Genomic DNA, 23035 nt, shown 5'->3' with positions numbered 1-23035 from the left:
TTTATTATCTATGATTTTTATAAGTTAGTGTTACGATTATTTTTGGTTTAAAGAGGTGTTTAACTAATGTAAAAGAATATAATAATATACAGGGTGATTTAGGAGTAATAATGAACCTAACGAATTTTGTGATGCAGCCAACATTACATTTGCACCGATTTTGTGGATTTAAAAAAATATATTTTCATTTTATAAAACATAGTCAACATCCCCGACCTTACATTTGTGAAATGTAATCAAAATCATTCTGTCGAAATATCAAAAAAAATACAAAAATACAAACTAAAACTATGGTTGTATGTATTGTTGGTTGCATCACAAATTATGGTAGGGCCATTATTACTCGTGAATCACCTTGTACTCGTAAATAATAACTAATATACATATAATAATTATACTCTTTTACTGAAATAGTTTTAATTTGCAGTAAATTTTTAAATTATGAAAAAGATGTTAATTTTTTTACAGCAGTTAAGTTAATTATTCGTTGTAATTTATGAAAGTTTTGTGTTCGACATGACCACACAACAGAAGTAATTTTCCTTGATAAAAGCTTCCAAATCTCAAAGCTCCCGTTCGGCAAGATTTGATATCGGCTCCTGCATTACGGTTTTATTAAACCGATAACGCTAAAAATAACCCCACACATGAAGTCTACAAATGTAGGGTCGTTCGACCGCTAATTGAAAGTTCGCAGCAATAATTATTCGAGCATCAAACACGAGCTTTGGCGTCGAAAGCTCGCTCCTTTGATATTTAATCATAACCAATATTTAAATGGATCGATTTTTGAGATATTCGCCGTGAAAGCAAATATTTGCGTCTCGAAGTGAAGTGTTTTATAATGAAGGCTCGGGCTTTTCTTCGGGGGCGGAAGTCGCGTGTCTCGTGAAAAGCGGAAAACCGGTTGAAAGATCGACGGGCAGGTCGTAGGCGATGCGGCAACGTTACGTGTTTAATTGTAACTTGTTAATTACGACATAACGTAATTGGCTTGCGAGTTATTTTGTGGATAAAAGTGGCGTGACTCTGTCAGGTGGTAACTTTCCTGTTATGTGTCCATTTCCGTGGCGGGGTGTGCGCTTCTTTTTACAAAACAAAAAGATGTCTGCACGCGAATTCACAAAATGCTAAATTAAATAACAGACTATGAATCTAAATAGCTACTTCAGACAACATTCTACGAGTATTTCAATAACTCGGCTAGGAGGATTTTGCCCGAGGAACACTTCATTCGTCGGTTTTATCAAATGCAGTCGTACAAGCGTCCTCGATGCTGAATTGCGCTCTAAACTGAAGCAGTTGAAGTGAATACGATTTTTTTTTGAAGATTTACTGCGATCAAACTCTAATAAATATTTTTCTCGGTTGATTCTGAAAGGATCAAATTCTGCAAATTCAATATGAATCATGTGATTGATTACAACGCCTCGCCTCAGTGCTCCTTTATAATAGATCTTCACGTCTATACAAGATTCCAGTCTACCGAGTGCCGTTTAAGAGAAATATTTTTACAAGGATTTTTAAATTAATAACTTTTTGGGACAGACAGGGATTAATTTTTACGTCGCCTCTTAACAAATTTCATGTGAAAAACGACAAAAAATAGTAACTAACAAAATGCAAAATAACTAAGAAATTAAACAATATTACTGAAATGAAACTGGTAAACACTACAAAAAAGCAAAATCTCAAAATATGAAGACAAAATAAAATTTTAAAACATCGTTTTTCGTATTCTAAATGTTTACAAATCTTTGAAGGGGTCTTACATGGAAACTCTGATTTTTATTTTAACGACCGTCGTTAAAAGCAACGGCCGCGAAATTGGATTTCACGGCCTGTTTTAGGTACGCGAAGTGCTCGTTTCGCGTACGGTTGCACAAAAAACCAATGATTTATCATAATTTGTTCTTTATTATTATTAAAGCAAATACATAATCACAAATGGTTTCGTTGGCTGACAGGTACCGTTACAATATTGAGAACACTTTTGTTTGCGAAAATCGCGTTTTGCTTTAAATTCCAAACATCTTTAGAATTGTTATTCACTTCAGTTTCTTGATCGTGCGTTTGGAGGAAGGATCAAGATACGTTAGTACATTTTGTTCCATTTAAATAATATAATTCCCATACATTTAATGTGTCCGTGACAGTAGTAAAACAACCAACTTAATCACGATTGCAAGTCTACGATTCTGACATGCTGAATAAGGTGTTTTTGTTATTTTCTGTATGTTACCGGTAATTACTCATTTTTGAAAGTTTCAAGGAACTGAGTCGTAATAATTGTTAGTTTTCCGTTTCCTGGACAAATAAATAATGGTTTAGGCAGTTCATTTTAGAACTTAGATTTACATATTTTCTGGTACGGCTTAGAAAAACACGCAAACCACTCGAAATGTGATTATGCGACAATTTTATTTTATTTTAACCAACTAATGGCCGCTGACCCTTTTCCAACTGCATTCGTTTTAATACGATTCAAAACAAAAGTATTGATCGAATTTGCCGTTAAATACTTACAAAATATTTGTTTTGTTCACGTTTCTGTCCAAAGTGGACATAATAAACAACCTACACAACATAATGCTGTACCCTGTGATTAAGTAATCGGTCGATTTGTTGTCTATAAATTAGTTTTGAGTGTAGCGCAAATTATTCAGTAGAAGTAACGTCGCTATTTATAAATGTTGTACCGCATAATTACAAAGGCTCCATGAAATGCTTATAAACGGGCACAGAACACTGAAATGCTTTAAATTTTTACGTAAGGCAACGATTTACGGTACACGTTATGTAAATACTATGCTAAAGGTTTACTACATTCACGTAAATATTTATAAATAGCGCGAAAATTCGAACGGATTTTTTCCGGATTGCGGTCGATTCGGTGTCTTTAAACACACACATTCAATTCCGGAGCGGTCAGCGGAGCCGAAACGTACTCCGGGTTTGTTCTGTTTGATTAGAATTTGCCGAGCAAATAGCTGAGGTCAGAGATATTGTCCGTCATAATCCGAATTTGTTTAGCCATTTTGTTTGTGTTTGGTGTGTTGCCCGTCTCGATATTGTAAAATGATTGTCATCAATCTTGATGGAGGTTGGGCCTGGCATGCTGACAGCTCCGGGCTACTTTTAATTCCCGGTCTCATCCCGGTCCTCAACAATGTAGCGCGTCTTCTTTGATGTAAAGAATTAATACAGCCTTCAGAAGGCATTAGCGGGAGATGTTTGAGATGAATTATGAATTTTGCAAGTTTTCCCGAGCTTCTTTCGCAAGCGCGCCTTTCATTTCCGGTAAATGAATTTAGTTTGTACGTTTTGCAAGGCTCTGCATTCATGTGAATAATATAAATCGAAACGAATCTCGGTCGCCTTCCTCCTCAATTCTCATCGGAAAATTTGCACTTAAAAGGAAATTTAACTTGTTCTTTAAATATTTTTTTATTGATGGCTTTCACTCGAAAATGGCAGATTGATGGCATCGATTCGGATGTTTTATTTCCCGGACTCGCGGTTTAAATGGAAAAACAACTTAAGCCGCGTTTACACGACGACAGAAACAGATTACGCCGCACAAAACCACTAACCTAGAAAGCCCAGAATTCTTTTTAATTTATTATATTTTCTTTTCACTTTGATAAATCATCACAACTCCATCTTTTAAAAATATATTCAAAATATTTTTCCAATTTATCGAATTACTTTTATACCTATTGTTGTTGACGAATTAAAAAAGAATGGGAAATGATATTTTGTCTGAAATATTTGACACAATATCTTCTCCTTGTCAACTTAGACATCTCCCAGTTAATACACTATTGTTTGAAAAACTGGAGGTGGAAAATGTATATTGTTGGATTTTGTTGAATTTTTAGTTTGTTTCTATTTTACAGGGTTATTATAAAAGTTTGTTATATAGATAGTAATGTGTTTTGAAATTTACCATCTGCAGTACGTCGTGTAACAATACTATCGATGTGTTTTCTTGGTTGCCTAAAAATAAGAGGTTTATAAACAATGTAACAAATAAAGTTTACACATGGCACAAAAACAAGTGTACCTAACGGTCTCAAAGAAATTACCGTTAAGCGTATCGGCCACAAAAGACTCAATACACCATACTCATTATTAAACCATTAATAATTAATTTTTCTTGTGGCTAAAGGAAGAGGGGATTTACGTTTAGATGTAGAATTAATATCCTACATGGGGTATAGTCCAATTTTTACCCTTTTGAGGTGACGTCATGATTTCCTTCCTCGCTTTCTCTTTATTGAAACGACAGAAACAGAAAAAAACAAAAAAAAGGCACGTTTATTTATTGATGGTCACTTTGAGGTTATTTTATGCTTCTGTCAATTTGACAATTTTTAATTTCTTTTACTTATTACATTGATTACAAACATAACTTTTCGAAGCAATTGTCAACAAATTTGACACATTTATAGTTATTTATGATAAATTCAAATTCGTTTCTGATCCTAGCTCAAACATACGTAAATTTACTAGATAATGACGTCATCGCAAAAGGGTAAAAATTAGACTATAGCGTATAGCGACTATGCGTATACCATAAATTACAGGCAATTACGATGTAAGAAACATTTATAATAACTCTGTGCATAAAACAAGTTAATGTAGTGGATGTTGGACTTGAAGATTTGTCAGTTGAGTTTTTTGGCAAAAGTTTTTTTGCCACAATGAAGTTTTTTTGTCGTGGAAAAAAATGTACAGACTGAAACCAGCTCTAATGGATTGGTCGGTTCACCTGAAACTTTAATTTAAAATTCTTCAAATCGAATCGATGTAAGTAGTTTAAAACTAGTATATGACCGGAAAGTTCAATACATCACGGAGTTACTGGAAGCAAAAACACGAACTCCTCAAATAGAAACTTGGCAAGTACTCCATAAAACAACAAAGTTGTTATAAACAAGTTAAAGCTCTGATACAGCCGTAAGCAGTGTAATTGGCGTATCGAGTTATTGGACGTTTCCATTGATAATTTAATCTTCGCCCATTAAGAGTTCTTAGTTTTAATCTCTGCATCGGACGCTGATTCGCCGCTTATTGAAAGAAAGAATCCTCTTAATCATATAAATATGAGTGATTTATATTGTCTACTGGTTCCATTTGTATGCTGACCTCTCTCCTGTTTTAATTTCAGATTCTGACGGAGGTACCCGAACGAACCACATTTTAAGGGTGAGTTATCGAATGCATCATCCAGATTTACGATACCTATTTTTCCACAATTACCACATATGTTAGCCCTCATATTACACTACTCGGCTTTATTATCCCGGTCTGTAATCAATTTAAACGATTCCAGTTCCTCGAACCAAAACATTCAAATGCGCACGGGACCGGAGCTTAATCCTCGTGTTCATTACAGTAAAAAAAACGTAGCGGACAAAATACGACAGCAGTAAATCGTTCAATTAAAATGTATTTATTCAATCCAGTGTCTATCTGGAGTATATAAATTGGTAGAAGTGTCTCGGAAGGCAGCGTTGCTAGATCGATCCATTTGTGACTCTTCAGCTCTCGGGGAAATGTACGAGAGCTTTGAGAGGGTTTCGAGATAAGAGATATTGGCATAGCTCCCGTCAACCTCAAGTGTTTTTCATAAAGTTGCCCACTACAGTTTTTGCAAGTAGTACTTATTTCCAAATTAAAATGCTCGAGGATATCTGTGTTGTGATGAAATGCATTCAGCGTGATTGCACTTAGGAAATTGGATGATGATGCTAAGGGGCTCATTTCAATATCGGAATGCCGAGTAGCTTTTTAATTAGATGAATTTTTTTGTTATTACGAACGTCGGAATGGAGGGACGCACGAATAAAGCGGAATTCTCGTTCTCTCCGGTCTCCACCAAATGAAGACAGTCGTTTCGGTTAAATGTATGACATGTTAATAAATTTTACATAACGTTTCGTCTGCTCGGGTGAAAAGTTATCAAAGTTCGGCGAAAATAAGACGACCGGATAGGGAATGTTTTGCCAACAAACTGTTGGAATGATTTCATTATGCTTAGAATGATATGCAGTTTCTTCAAATAACATGACTCTGTTAATAATAGATAAAACTTCGCTGTGGCCTTAGCGGATTTTCTCAAACGAATTGTCTTACTTGGGACAAATTCGTAGACTTTTTGATGAAGATTACGCATCTAATATACATTCCATTTCATTCTACAGCTACAATATTAACTGGTTGAACAAATATCTTGAAGTATTGTTAAAAAGATACCACCAAATGATGTTTTCATAATGTAGGTAGTAACAAGCAAGCTCTACATCTGTATTTTTGCATTTCTCTTAAATACTATTACATATCTGAAGAATTATATTTTCAGTTTCAACAGTCCCAAATACCGAGTCAATCATAAATAATTATTACTGTACTGCATTTACCTATTTTAATGAGTTGTCTTTTGTCTAACTTCGAAAATTATCTAATTAAATGGATGCCAAAACCAAACTAAAACACCTGATATAATGTTGTTATAGTTTGAAACTGGATTAAATGTTAAATCAGAGGATGCGATATAATTGAATAAGTCAGAATACTAAATACTGTTTATTCGAACAAACAATTAAATTTAATCAACAATTAACTTCGTTGTTTCAGTTTGGTCTAAATCACTATCTGCATAAAGAGACGATTTTTGTTTATTTTTGGGCTTCATAGCTTGATAAGTAAGTGTTAAAATTTACCCTTCATCTTCAATTGTGGTGTACAGTATATTTAAGTATTATAAATTTAAATTAAGGCAATCTGACGTATAAATAATAGGTAGTTAAGCCATTATAGTTATTTATGATGTAAGTGTTAAAAGCAAGATTTTATTTTGTAAGTGGGGTAGATTGGGAAACGAGCGCAACGAGTTGACCAACCCCACGAACAAAATAAAATCACTTTTAACACGTCCATCATACATCTATTTTTTATACAACTGGTTTGCATTGCACGCAGTCGTATTTTTGATGTTTATTTTAATTTCTGCGGCAAAAATCAGGTAGCTAGTCTTGTATTGACATTTGTTTATTAGAAACGTCAAAAAGTTTTCATTACGTTTTCAATTCTACATTACTGCATTCGTAAACATAGAATGCAAAGAAAACGACGTTAACGATACCGATATCGACGACAGATTTCCCGCAGATATTGAAAAAGCGGCAAATAGAGCCACTTTAACATTTATAAATAAATAAAAAAAACTAGTGTTAAAAGTTTTTTTTTTACTAGCGTTAAAATAGTTATTTAATAAACTAGTTTGTTAATGAAGGCGATTAATAATCGAAACTGTTTAAAGCACGAACGAGTGTAGCGAGTGAGTGGCTTCAATAGTTGAGATTATTAATCACCCATTAACAAAAGAGTTGATTACAAAATTTTTTCGTTGACCGCAAACTTTTTTTTTTTGGTGACAAATTTTGAAATTAAAGCCAAATCAAAACCAATTTCATCTTTTTCCATAAAAATGAGACCTCATAAATACCTTCTTTTTTTTTTCCTCAGGGTAGGCCATTTTAAAATTTTTCAACACTTTCTATTCACTTTTCCACAAAGAGTGTCACAAGACGTCAACTCCATTCACATTCAATTTCACATAAAAATCACGATTGCTACAGAAACCTAGTTGCCTTTGAAAAATATGACATGCGAATTATAACCAAAAATGTCGGTTTTTGAAAAAGTGAATTTGTAATTGTGCAGTTATGGACCTATAAAATATAGAAAACCCTGCTGCACTACCTGCAGCAGTGTTGGTAAGTGCAAACAATGCATGTTCGAGGTTGTTTATACATCAAAATTTAATCAAAACGTCAAAATCGCAAAAATCGTTGATTAATGAAAAATAGTGTATTAATGAGGTCCATTAATACACTATAATTTAGACAAAAGAATTCATTAATATTGAAATTAACAAGCGGTCAACGGAAAATACTTTTAACACGGTAAGTTATAAAGAGTAATTTTTAATCAAATTAGCTTCCACTAAAAACGTCACTTTTAATGTCAGTTGTATAAAAAAGGTTTTTTTGATGAATGTGACGGCCAGCTGAGCAAATAACCACATGAATGATACAAAAGGACTTTAGTGTCGTGGTGGATTTAAAATCACAATCACACAATATAATATTGAATTAAATAGTGCACGCGAAAGTTAGGCAACACACATTGTCCATTTATCTCAGGAAAGAATAATAATAATTAACTGGTATATCCTGTTCACGTTGGATTGAACATCAGTGCTGCAAATCGTACACAAAAATTTAATAACAATAAATGGATTAAAATCAGCAATCAAATTTACAAAAGGCACTTTTTGACAGAGGTGCTCATATAATTTTTTAGGCGACTGCACGGACTACGAGTACAAAGCAAAAGATATTGGCAAAATTACAAATTTATTTTGTATTTACTTTTTCCAAATAGATAAATTTATTAATACATATTAACAATTTTTTTATCGTATTTTTTATTAGCCTGCCAACAAAACGAGAAATTTACTATTTGCAATACAATTACTTATTTACATAATTTATGGTGACAGGATAATTATTGCGATTATCATCTACAATATCCGGCAGCCTATTAGACATTTATTCATCACTTTCGCTGTTGCTATCGATTATATGAACGTTCATTTTGTTATTATTCACCGAATAAACACCAGAAATAAACGAAACAACACTTTTTCAGGCAAATAAAATACTTTGATTAAATTTAACTGTGAAATATTCATTTGTTTTCAGTCGGATAACTCGGTTTTGTCGGTTTCGCTGTTAACTTACTAACCGGACCAACAGATGGCGCCACGGTAAGCGTCCAAAAAAGAGTTACTTTTCGTCCGCTTGGGAGTATCTACGTAAAATTACCTTTTTCATTAAGGGTGCCTAAAAACAATATTTCACTACCGATTTCGTGTTATTTTACTGATTATTTTATTTGTTTTATTTATTTAGTGACGATTTCAGAAAAAAAGTGTTATGTCTGATTACACCAGAATATTTTTCAAATGAAATTTATGACAATTTTTGATTTTACAGCAAGTTTGTACAAACAGTAATATTTGTTAAAAAAATAAATAACAATTTCTAAAAATATTTCATTTTGGCAAGAAAAACACGCTCAAAATAAACCTGATAGGGGATATCTAAAGATATGGGACAAACTTTTGCCATCACGTTTCACAGTTTGTTAACAACAGGTTTTGTTTTATTGTCTTGATAGATTTGCTGGTGCCTCTGTGTCTGATAGGTGTGTATCTGATTGGAAATGATTTTTATTCAAAAACAACATAACGATTATTTTAAAAAAATAAAAAAATTGAAGCTGTTAGTATTAAATGTTACATTATAAGAACAAGTTTTTTTAACTTCAATAGAATGCCAGCTTAATTATAATTGTCATCAAGCCTTTACTTCACAAGAACGAACACATTCTACGATAAACTAAATTTTTGAAAGTAACAATGTGACAACCATGTGACAACCAAATAAACTAAAATAATTTTTTCCTGTTTATTCGAGTGGAACAACTGATAAGGCAAATTGTTTCGAACAAGAAGTCGTTGAGTAACGTTATCATATTTATGCTTTCTTTAAAAAACAACAACCTACTGTGTCCAAAATATTATAATTTATTCACTGTCCAAGCTGTTAACAGTTTGTTACTCACATAAACAAATACTGGAATCAGCTTGGAGAAAAGCAAACAATTCAGGTGTCAAAGCTTGTTGCAGATGAAGCAATAACGTGATGAGAAAAATGTATGTTACAATTATTTATGTCTTTTAAAGTTTAATTGTGGAAGAATTATTATTTACTTATTTAAGGAGCAATTTGGTTTGTGAGAAAATAATTCTTGAGAATTCTTAAAAACAGATCCATGATGGACGTTATCAATTATCATAACGGAAAGAAAATGAATTTAATTATTGTCCAACATTTTAGGATTAATTTGTCAACTTGTCAGCTTGTTGAGAAATGCTTTTAAAACGCCCAACCCATTTATTTATTTTTTATTGTTTAACAATCTACTTAACTGAATAAGTGTTAGGGTCTTTTCAAAAATAAATCGACATCTTTATGTGGGTCGGTGTAAAATATTGTAGCTTTAGAGAAAAGCTGTAGACATGTTGACATATTATCTCATATTCTCCAATACACTTAATAGTAAACTTTTAAACAGTTTGTTCATACAATGTCTGATCAGAAGATGACCTAATGGATTAGAATTGATAATAGTTATTTATGTTACAAGTGTTGAAAACGAGCCATTGCTTTACGTACGGTAATATGGCGCGAGACGCAATCGAGCGCTGTATGTGAGTGAGTAAAGCAATGGAGTTTTCACAAGAGTACCATTCAATATTTTTTGTGCTGCCTTTTGTAATAAAACATTTTTTGAATCATTAACAATAAATATTACTTAAACAAAATTATGTTGGTAATCAATTTAGCACTAAATATGTCAAATGTCAATCTGTCAGTGCTCGAATTTCAAATTCAAACGCAACTTTATAGCTTGCAAGGTCACCAACCGAAATTTTTATAAATAAACCCCCCAAACCTAAAATTAACACATTTTAGCATTTTTTAAATATTTATGAAGCACTTTTTGTTTTATAACATTAGAGACATAATTGTCTTTCAGTAATACTTGATTTGGCACAATTAGTTTATTTTTTCTTGCCTTAGATTTCTTGTTTGTCCATTACAGCACTAGAGTTTTCTCATTTCCATTGCCGCACGCTAATCGTCCACTTAAAATGCCAATTGCAACTACGGCAGCACAAAAAAATAAGTTCAACATGTAACGCCAATTAATATTTTAAAATTATAGTTATATGATATGTCATAGCGACATTGTTTAAATAATTTGTGTATGTAAACCTTTATTAATTTTTACTTTTGTTAAGCAGAGTATTAAGCAGTAAAAGTTAAGAATAAGGACTTTATTGACTCTTGTTGCTGGATATTAGAAAATATGGTAGAGATAGTGAGAACAACAAAGTGCTCACGCTTTTCAACAGCTTTTTGTTACAGTTTTTGGTAGAAAATAATGATAAGATAAATAATTTGTTTGGGAGAAATTTACGTATGAAAAAGACGTTTACCGGAGTTGGCAGAAATGATTTAGTATTAAGGTGTTGCCACCGCGGAATGCAAACAGCCGCCATCCACCTCACCTTGATTGTTTATTTAAAACGTTGATGGAGTCGGAGTAATCTCGTGTATCGGAGGTTTTCCCCGTTCGATTAAATCCGAACTGTCCGATTCCGTTTATTTGTCCGCATCAGAAAATTGTAGGGCGAAATCGAGGCAATTCTGGTGTTGAGACTGCGAAAACGGTCCGAGATATCAATAAAAAGCAATGTCGAGGTGTTTGCGTGGTCGCCGAAGCGTAGGTCGATTCCCGACGGAGAATGTTTACCCGGCAAACTCTTAAACTGGGGCCAAGCACTAAAACACATTGCTTGTAGAGATATGTCAACACGGCATCGAGATTCGGGGCGTAGTGTGAGAAACGCCGCCAACCTGTATACCTGCTTTAAACCAAATTCGAATACATTATGCACGAGCAATGCGTAAACGATACGACACGTCGAACGGGGATTTTTGCCCGACTTCCAACCAAAAACTGCATAATTAGAAGAGTTTTTGCCACACGAAACGCCCCCACGAACGAACGTCGTTTTCTGGATCAAGCACCGAAAGTTTTTGTTCTTGGATGTGCCACGTTTTGTGCCGGTCTAGTGACTGTTCCGGAACGAACTGCCATCTCCGATATGAATTGTGGCACGAGAGAAATCGTAAACTCTATTCACGGGAAAATCACAGCCGCAACCCAGTATCGCTACCGAGAAAAATGATAAACCTGGAAAATAAAATGTGACAGGATGGAATTCTTTTCCGTCCTTCCAAAATCTAAAGTAATTATTGCCGTTATTAGACTGTAGAGGAAATTAATCAAAAGTCCAATTCGGGGATATTGCAGCAATTAGTGTCGACATTGTCAACTTCTTGTTTGTCCAGAAAGCTAACTGCGGTGGATAAAATGGAACTAGTCTATTTGCTTTTGGAAGGAGTCCGGAGTGGTTAGTGGTCACTGCTGCAGCGGAAATTGCGTCAGTCAAAGACTGCAACACACAGTAATGCGTTCAACATTTCTGATTCTTTACTAAAACGTTTGAAACTATTTTTTTCTGACTTCCACTTTCATCTACTGGAATATTAAAAGATTTCACGAACAAGCTTTTTAGTTTCGTTACTAGCACGTTATATGTATCAGACCAAGATAGTTGCAAAAGAACGAAACACTGCGCCGAATGATGTAATTAAAATTATTTATATTTAGAAACTAAAAAAATCTGGGAACTGAAGCAAAGCTGTCATTAAATTAACTCACTTTTTGCAATTGATCCGCCATGATAAAGTTTTAATGAAATATTTTGTTGCTGATTCAATTAAATAACGTTGTTTAGATTTCGTTATGGTCATTATAACCAAGAAAATCTTCTATTCTAAAAAACAAATACAATTTTTCTAAAATTGCCGATTGTAAAAATGGTGGATGCGCCGGGAAAATTCTTCAACAAATCTTTGAATATTTTTATTTCCTAATAGGTTAGGTTAAATGTGACAATTATATTTTATAGATTTATTTATGAGAAATCCAATAAATTATCTGTCATATCGTTAGTTAAATTAGTAATAATTAATTAATTCGAAATGTTATTGACAGCATTTGGGATGTAAAGGAAATAAGTTTCCCAACATTTTTAGTTAGTTGTGCTGCTTTCGTGATGTTTGTTTAGTTTTTTAAATTGAGAATAATTAATTGTCTTGATTTTCCTGGCGAGTTGCCTTTATAAAAATCATTAATTTCGCATAAAGTTTCAGTTTTAAAATTCAACCTTTATTATTTTCGTTTCTCGGTAAATTTATTTTGAAATTGTAATTAAAAAACTTTCCAACTTTTTATATGAAATATGAAAGGTTGAAAATTCGTGGGGCGGGTTTAGCGTACGTCACACTCACGAGACACGTGGAGACCTTTAATATGTTGTTACAGGAGTTTAGTGGAAAACATTTCCGTAAAGAGGCACTTTGTTACAAATTAGTTCCGGAGTAAAACCTAATTGCCCGACATTATTAACCCAAAGAATAAATGAACAAAATAAAATAAGTGGAGTTAGAGTTGGGGTTCGGCCGTCCAAAAAATCCCCTCGCTTAACACACACGCCCATAGATAAACTCCAGATTTATGTATTTCATAAAAGAGACACCCTCGTTCCGTTAGAAGGAGTCAGTTCGACTGTGGCAGTAATATAAAAAATCATATGACGTTCTTCTCTTTTTCTTGATTTTTATTCTGAATGAGCGCTGCGAGAAGAATGTTTTTCATAATACTCGAGGGGACAATCCAATTCTATTAAATCGTTCCCTTATTTATAAGTCAACGGAAAGAGATTGCTAATTGCAGCTAAAGAAATACGAAACTCAAACGAGCAAAACAACGAATCTCAATAAAAAGATAAATCAACAAACTGTAGTATTTCAGGGGACATCTGAAACAGTCCGCAAAACGATTCAAAATTGGCCGCCCTGCGCTGCACGAGTGGTAATATTAAGCTAGTAAAGCATCGGGGGAAGGTGGAGGCAAATGGAAAAAGCGAAAAGCGAGTGCTGACATCTGCAGCCAGGCTTTGACAAACAACTTCATCGGGGGATGTCTTTTTACGATCTGTTGTAAAAATAGGTCTTTTTCTCTTTTTTTGTCTCACACTTTACGTTGCAACACTTCTTCCGTCCCCTCTCTCCGCGTTTTATTCGCCATTAATTTTAATTAAACGTACGTTAGCTTGAGTCTATTTTAAGTGAATAAATTATTTGTGATCGTAGCCGGTGATTGATATGCTGTTTGTGGCTAAGAGAATTTCTACACTGTAATCATTTATAACCCAAGACTTGTACATCCATACTACGTCAAAGCAGACTGCAACTAGATCGGATCCTACATAAAGTAATCTAATTGGACGCTGTTGCTGCACGGTATATGATGATGCAGATGGTTTCCACCCGTTACCCTCAACTGCAACCAAATTACATTTGCCCGAAACACATCCAAGATGGGAGGGCTAAGAAACCTATCAACGTATCGCCATATTGGAATCTAAAATTCATGCCAACCGTTTACCGCAATTAATTTTTTCTATTGCTCTCAAAACGAGCTAATTAACGCTAACACAATTTTTTCAAATTAAACAAAACTATAAAACGACAGAAACACCTGGCGCATGCACCTGAACATACCATTTGGTTTTATTTTCAGATCCATAAATTACGTTTGTCTTTGGTAGCTCTTTATCTCATGTTAATAGGTCTTCTGAATAATAAAAAAGGCATAAATAAAAACTTTTTCTGTGCCATAAATAAAATGTCTGCTGTTTGCTCACACGTCATATCTTGGTGGAAATCAACCAAACGCATGCTGTTTCGTGTAAGCGAGATCAAAGTTGATCATAAATAGAGCCATAACTGAAGCCAAATCTTGTATTTGGTAAAATCTGGTGTTAAGGATGCTTTGTGCCACTGACGTGTACGCTATTAATAGGTTTTCATTTGTGGTTCTTCCTCGAGCCGTCTTCCCTAAAGATTTAATAACACCGAAATCAATTTTCGTATTTTTCAACGTGACAAGCGACACAGTGGAGGACCAGAAGAGGTCGAGACATAAAAATTAAGGGGAAGATTAAAGTGGAGATAACACACTGGTCGAACGTAAAATTGAGAGTGCACCAACTTGACAACCAATTAGGAAGAGTTAATGCGAATTTGAGTATCTTTAAATCAATACCGATCAAATTTGCTCCTGATCGCTGACATTTATCTTAATGAAATCCCCTTAAGGTACATAATTCGGGCTTTGGCCAGATGAAGCCACTCAATTTATTACGTGAAGTGCTCTTTAGTATTCTACAGGAATTACACGGGCACTAAAACTATTTTGCATAAAATAAGGGTAATTAATTCGCACTTCTGCCCCCTCCGTTATGTACAAGAGAATTGAATGTGGCAAAACTGGTGCGTTAAAGAGGAACCGAGAGATAATTCAACCGTGTACTAAGGGTCCAATTGAAAATGCAAATGATTGTTATGAAGTTTAAAAAAAAATAATCAAGTTGGAAATAATAAATATTTGGTAATTTTTATATCATTACGTTGGTATGACAATTTCCCGCCAAGTGTCAAACTAAGATGATAGATGCATTTTAGTTTAACACTGTTGAATTCAGGAACGCAACGAGAAAACCTCATCAAAAGCGAATTTCAGATGAAACTAAAAGAAATGGCAGAGATTCATCACGAGCAATGGAGTGTCTAGAATTGCAGGTAACTAAGACTAGATGAAGGAGAGTAATTCCACTTAATCAAAAAAAAAAAAATCCCAGACTTGCTGAATTCCGAGTAGAATTTTGTGCGATGTAGTTTATTAAATATACCGTGTTAATAATCTACCAAAATTGATATCCAGAACCCAGGAGACACTTACTTGTATTGATTGTTGATGATGACATAACCTCACTTTTTCTCTGATGTAAATTTGAAAAATAATCTCTTCGGTGGTGTTGAAGGCGGATCATTAACAGTTAAGTATTTTGGGGCTACTTGAAAAACGCGTGTACCGAACCGTGGAAAATTTCGATATTAACGATACGTATCATGCATGCCATAATACAATTTAAAAGCATTTTGAGTAATAAATCAGTTTATGAAAGAGATTCTCATTATGTTTTGGTTTCTTTTTCCTACCTTATCCATACGTGTCTCACGCGAGCCTGCATTTATAGAAAAAGCAAGTTTCGTAATATTGAATGTCAATAACGGATCGAACGGTTTGATTTGCATGTGGGTATAAAAATGAAGAAAAATTTGTTAGAGCGGCGAGTCTTTAAGCGAAAGTGTTTGTGTGAATTTAGCGGCGTTGAATAAACATGAGTCTCCTAATAGTGGTTTTGTGTATTAATTAACCTGCGAAATTGATGTCGACGCCGTAGTGTGAGTGCATGATACATTATTTTCAATAATCTCCCAACTGAAAAGATATAATAGGCTTGGTCGTACTACGATTAATATTCATGATGACTCCATTGTTGCTATTTTTAGCGGGTTTATTAAAATAGGAAAAAATAACGCACCCTTCTCAAATAACCAGCCCCGTTGTGTAGTTGTAATAAAAATTGCTACGGGGTAGTTTATTAATCGCGATTTTTCCCCACCGACATATTTTGTTACGCTATTGTCTACTGTCTGCATAAAGAAATTTCATACTCTAGGCCACTGTCAAAAATGTTATTTGTTCTATTACATCTACACAACTTTTGTGTAGCTCCCAACGATGGTGCTAAAGCTCCTCTTATACGTCGTAAGCTTTGCATGTTAAACTACAATGCCATACAACTTGAGGAAAAATGCAATTTTCTTATTGGAAAATATATTGTCAGAATAGAAGTGGTTGTAACACAATGGCCACCATTAGACGTAATAAGTTTTCACGTCTCTCATTTTCATGTAAAAAAGACATTAGCATTTTATGTAAAAAAGATACATTTTCATATTCTTGAGAAATTAGTGTTTCTACAAAAAATGATTTATTGTTTAAGTTGATACCTATAATTTTAGTTGCTGGTTATGCAACAAACGTTACGCGGCGTAAACTACTTCTGCTTGTGCGTGTGGTATTCCAACAAAAGGGGATTGATTTCTCATTATTTTACAAGAAGTTCCTAAGCTAATAATGATTATAAGTTCAAGTGGAAGGAACATTTAAAAAATTTAATACATATCTTAGAATTAGAGCAAAATGGTATTAGTCCCACAAACGCAACAACACAGAAAGTAACAATGCAGTTGGAAAGTTTTATACATACCTACATATTTTAAATAACATAAATGATAATGGAGCGAGCTTTACAATAGAGAACGCTATTCATCTATCACATTATGAAACATAGAAACATGAACATTGAAAACAGATTTTGTTGTGAAACTATTTTTGGGAACGTTTTAGTTTTTAAAAGTGGCAGCACTTGTCTCACCAAATAGTAATGCAATTATTATAAAAACGTGAACGTTAATTCGATTTAAAAACGTTAACTCAGATAATAAAACATCTCATGAAAATGGTAAAGAAAACCAAAAGTTTAACTGTCAAAACGTCAACTGTCAAATTTCAGAGTTTTAAAAATGGCTTGGCAGTGTTATCACGTATTGCAATCAAAATTGACAAGATTTTTAGTTCATTTAAAAAAAGAATTTCCATTTTTTGTTAGATAAATGAGGCAAGGTAAAAAATAGTACATATATTATACTCGTTTAATAGTGTTCTATTGGAGCACTCGTGTTGCAATACATCCTCTTATCAAACAAATATAATAACATACGAGTGGGTACAATATTAGAAAAATAGGATGACACAAAAACAATGTATTTTCCAGAATTTCCAACTGATGGATTATGAACAAAGGGAAAGGGAAGTTTTACTGTTAAAATTAAAAATCTATATAATGGTACATACATTTTGATTACATATCATAGAATGAAATAAACAAATAGTAACGGAACATAAAACTTAGATGACGATCGTAAAGGTTCGTGTGTTTTGAGAAAACAAAAAATGCCTATGTGGTTGAAGCATTTTTGTTTATTTTTCTCTTGTTGTTCACATAAAAATATTTCCTTATAAAAGCTCATTCAATCGTCAGTTGAAAATAATTCATACGGACAGAAGAATTCCCCGGTCGAGATTTTAAAGGTTTTTACTTTAGCTTATTGTATTACGGTTTTCCACAATTCTAGCCGATTTGTTCTATTCACGAAATTTAATAATATTCTCTGATAAAAATGCCCGACTTTCAGTCGGTTTAAAAGTCAGCGGGCCTTCAAAGTGCGTATTTATTCGTTGATTTAGTTTGAAAATGGTTTGAGGGTGTCTCGACTAGCGATCCGTCGCCTGTTAAGTGAAATGTTATTTTTCACAAACACGCCAATTTCTTCTATAAATTCGTTCAAACACGTTGCCTCGGTTTGATAATCCGAGGCTCCGGAGTGGCTCTTCTCCACACCATCACGTTTCCTAAAGAATAGATCACTTTCTGTGACTCGAGTAATTTAAAAACAGCAGACCACACGATTCCTTTTAAATGGCTAATTATTATTTTCAATGTCCACTATGCACTAATAATGACATTCCAATTCCAAAAGATTTCAACACATTGCATACCACAGGATTGTTTTTCAATCACTTTGCAGACGAGCACAAAACATTTCGATAGTGTGGAATCTTTGAAAAAATCCGATTCTTTTTCGCTGCGGCTCAGATATGACTGGCGGCTCTTGTTGGGCGTAATATTTTTATTTTGAGAATATAAGAGAGATGTCATCAGCGTTCCGTGAGGCCGCATTGACGTTCGTCTCAAAATTAAAACGTCGTTGTGCCTATGCCGACGATGCGTGGCGCGTTAAGTGAAACATTTTTCGCAAACACGCCAATTCCTCACCATAAATTCGTGGAGGAGCGTTAGCGCGGTCTGGATAATCTGGAGGCTTGTGCCTCCGCCTTGGGTCCTCTCCTCGTCCTCGGGATGATCGTTAGGCCGTGCACGTGCAGACCGGTGTTAACAAGGCGGGCATGTGTCATGTATTTAAGACGGGCGGGGCCGAGCTGGCTGCTGGGGCCGGGGCCTGCAGATCAATAGTCCGCCGGCACTCTGGCATTCTGGCAGACGCCACACACACACGCGCGGCGACACTGACATTGCTCCACTCTCAAGAACTGGGCCTTCGCCCTCGCGACCGCCGCCGCCGTTACACGCCGCCCCCATTAACGGCCGTTTCGGCATCAGGTACACGAGCATCCTATAAATAGACGCCGATCGAGTTACGCTCGCCCCGTCGCTGCTCCATCGACGAACGCCAAAAACTCCTTTACAATCATAATGCTGCTCAAACAGAATTTTTTCTCTCATTTGCATAATGTTATCTGCAAGGTCGAACGGGACCCTCTGTTATTCGGGGTGCATAACATTATTAGATGTCATAATTTTTTTCCACTTTCTTACTTACGTTTCTGAAATGAAAACGTTTTCCTTCCGATGGGGACTACTCGTTCTCCACTCTTCGTCGAAGAGCACACGATTTAACCCTAATTGGACATGTGTCGACTTCCTCCACACCTTTTTTTTTTTCAAAATAAAACAAATCGGTCCGAACCGAAGAAGCGGCTTTGCGGAACTAACAGGGTCACTCAAAAACTTTGACAGATGATGACGGACGCGACGACCGTCTTCACGCACGCCACTGGCGTCCCTGACCCGCTTCCAACCTCAGTTTGGCAACAAAATGGCACGGTAATTTGATCGTTGCAGTGAGTTATGACGTTTTCATTGCATTCTTGCATGCAGCGTGCTCCGTACGTGACGTAAATAGGTTGAGTGGTGTGTGACAGTGTCTGATGGTGGAGGCGCCGGCCGAGAACACTCCGACCAACGTATAATTCTATGTAGTATGTATGGTGTGTGCATGTCTGTGAGACTCATGATTGTTCGCCAAGCCCAACACGACCAAGTAATGCAATTTCCTGCCTCCGGTTAGCCACCGCCTCAATATCGACCACACATCAATGGACACTAGGAACGGGGCGGTTTTTCTGGTTTCCTACGGAATTTTTTACCTTTATTATCTTCACACCGTTACGATTACAAGTTATTTAAAATTGCAAACTACAGAATGTATGAAGTAATCGCTTGGAACAATACACCCACTCGATATAAAATATTGAAAGTGGGTGGACCGTAATGAAATATAAAGGGATGACGTCAGAAATAATATTTAAAGGGAGACTTCCAAGACTGGAAGATTTGATCAGATTTATTATTCTTGATGGCAAGGTTGTCCTATAATTAAATGATTAAAAAATCAACAAGGAATTGTCTTGGTCCAAGTTTTTGCGTGAGATACATCAATTAAAAATTCATAAAAATATTGAGAAACAATTACAGAAAACTGTTTTAAAACGTACTTACGAACGTAAAGGCTTCGTGAGGTAGCAAAAACCGTAGATTGAATTTTAATTTTCGGCGATTTAAATAAATCATCAGAAAAATTTATGTCAGCTACGTGCCCTAGATGATTACTTAAGAACGACACCTATCGTAAATTATGCCATATTTTATTACAAATTTTACGAGATATATAAAATCAGAACAGCAGACGCTACACATGTAAAGTATAACAATTTTATGGTTAAACATTTTAAATAGAAAAACGTTGTCGCTTTGTGCGTGTTTCAGAGATTACATTGTTTTCTTGAAGCATCTTTGTAGTAGTAAAAATCTGCACGTGCAGGTATGGTGTCGAACGTGTCGAGTTTTTCGCATCTGTGGAACTGCAAGGTTTTTATTCGTTATTTATTTAAAGAATAAATACATTTAAAATCTATCGGGGCTCGCCTTTTAGAGGTTTCGCTGGCAAGGCGAAATCGTTAAAATCAAGTTTCAGACGGTCCCTTTTGATCGAGCTGTCAAGCAGTTATATACTGCGCACAAATGTGTCCCTCATAAATTTGCATCCGTAACGTTTACAACTTTATTGAAAGACGATTATAAGATTGTAAACAACGCATTTCCGCTTTTGACACGAGCACACAAGTTCACAATTTATTCAAACAAATCAGGAGAGACGTTAGTGTCACAGATCTGAGACATCAGCAACGCCACAAACAGGAATAGTATGATCAAAGAGTAAAATCTACGGTGTCTTTGGGATCCGTTTTTCGGGTGCAAAATTTTACGGCTTCGTCGAAATCGCAATGAAAATATTTAATTTTCATTCGTTACTGCTGGATGCTGTTCTTGTACAATCCACAATGGCCCATATTATTTCAGGTCATTTCACGTTTCGCTTGACCACACAGACCAGACATTTTACATTCTTAGTTAACGTAAATATTCTCGATTTTACATTCGATTGGTGAATTCTTCATCCCTAGGTAATAAAACGGAATCCTACCCGCTTTTTACTGTCTAGTTATTCTGATATTATAAAACAGGTCCGAAACCGGCTTTGACACCAATAAAATGAAATACACGTGTGTGCCTTCGGCAATGTTTTGTTTCACAGTTGTAAAAATATTTACTGTGGGGCATATTTCTCAACTCAAAAAACATTGCCGTCATTTATGTTGTTTTAAGTATCGCAACACCGTAAATATAAACACTTCATAGTTTCAGTAATAATTATTGACACAACTACATCATTTGCATATCGTAATTTGAATGCCGAGGTGTGGTATGTCTACTACGTGCGCGGGTTGAATTTGTTGTATTTTGGGTTGCCTATAGCGCGGGGGTCTTGTTTTGTGCGTAGAATAATTCAGATGTTCGCATTTTATTATAGGAGTAGGATATAATGTAGAATGTACGTTAAAATCGGAGCAAACAAGCGAATCAATATTGAGCGGTGCATCGGTGCATACAACATTAATCCGAGATAAAATCTGTAAGCTGTTGTGGTGCAAAGGTCAGAGGGTTTCGGTTGCCGGATTGTGCAGTTTGAATTTATTCGCATTAGGAAACGCTATTCGCAAATGTCGCTACATCGTCAATCCGCCAAACGTAAATAAATTAGCGGTTGATTAAGTTGCAAGCTCGCAACACGGCCAACAATCCGACCGAAATTAATATTTCCCCCGGCGGCCCTTCGTTTGCTGTCGCCGGAATTTAAATATTATATTTTATAATGGATAGTTTTTGTCGGGCGCAAATTAATAGGCATGCATTTTATAGCAGAAGTTGTCGTTAGCAACGAAGCATTAACGGCACCACGTCCCTTGTGAATATTCAGTATATTTATGTAAATTCCGATTATGCAAATGATTATTTCGTGCAAGCTTGATTTTCTTTTCAATTCCAAAATTATTGGGTCGAGGGTGGCGACGGAGTAAATTTAATCCGAGGAAAAATAATGCGAATGCATTTAAAAACAGTCTCCAGTCGGGAATAAATAAGGCGCCGTTTTCCGGGGAGCCGTCGAGTGTGGAGGTCCCGGAAAGTTCGTTCGTCCTTACAGGCGAGTTTCGGGTCCGGGATTAGATATGGACGTGATTCCGACGTTGATGGTGGCGGCGGTGTTCCAGAATTTTACCTCTAATATAAATATTTACTGCGACTGACAGTTTTAGTGTCTGCACTACACGGTTTATGGGGACACCTGGAATTGCTGTTGTTTGTTTTTGGATTTACCGCAGACGTTTTGTGAGGGCTTAAATAAAAATGAAGTTGTGTTTAACGCGATCGACCGAGACCGGTCATTAAAGCGGCCACGCCCTGACGTACGAAACTTAGTTTTTGATTTTTAAATGGCAAACTCGTTGGCCAGGGTGTAGTTTGTTTTGGAAATAATTTGCGGGCAACGTTAGCTCCGTGGTACGTTTAATATTTCAAAAATGACCGGTAGCTTTGAGAAATATTTATGAAGGGTAGTTTATTCGGGAGGGACTTCGCTTCGGCGAAATTTCTTAGGCGCTGCAACAATCGTGACTTATCAAAATGTGTCACAATATTTTCGGGGGTTCTCGAACGAGACCTTTGGGGTAACGACGTCTCTGTGATCGCGGTCAATGGTGCTTCCTAGTGTCGGAGTATTAGATTATAAAACCCCGGCGTTCGGTGCATCGATGTGTCGTAAATCAGGACGATTTCCGGGCAAACGTGGCTCGCACAATAAAGATTTATCGATTAAACATGTAAATCAAATTCGATTCTGCGGGATGTCAGCATAGCCGCCAACAAAGTATTATATATGAAATTGAAGTACCTGCATACATACACATCGAGAGAGGTTTTACGAGGAGCATCAAAATATAGCATGTAAAATAAAAATATACGGCTCCGACTGCCTCCACCAACAGGCATTACTCGAGCGGTAAAGACGGGCGATCGCGACGCCTC

The 23035-nt window shown here is 35.5% G+C and overlaps 1 protein-coding gene across 9 annotated transcripts in view; it reads left to right on the top strand.

Annotated features, from left to right (window-relative positions):
* Positions 1-23035, top strand: part of Glut1 (Glucose transporter 1) — a 201663-nt gene that overhangs the window by 51827 nt on the left and 126801 nt on the right. For all 9 annotated transcript variants that reach the window (XM_069039699.1, XM_069039683.1, XM_069039646.1 and 6 more), the window contains exon 2: positions 5174-5211. The gene's annotated coding sequence lies outside the window, so the exon portion shown is untranslated. The remainder of the gene's footprint in view (positions 1-5173; positions 5212-23035) is intronic.

Source organism: Tenebrio molitor, chromosome 1 (genome assembly GCF_963966145.1).
Source record: "Tenebrio molitor chromosome 1, icTenMoli1.1, whole genome shotgun sequence".
Lineage (NCBI taxonomy): Eukaryota > Metazoa > Arthropoda > Insecta > Coleoptera > Tenebrionidae > Tenebrio > Tenebrio molitor.
Note: the sequence above shows the minus strand (reverse complement) of the source record. Positions and strands in the feature narration are given on the sequence as shown.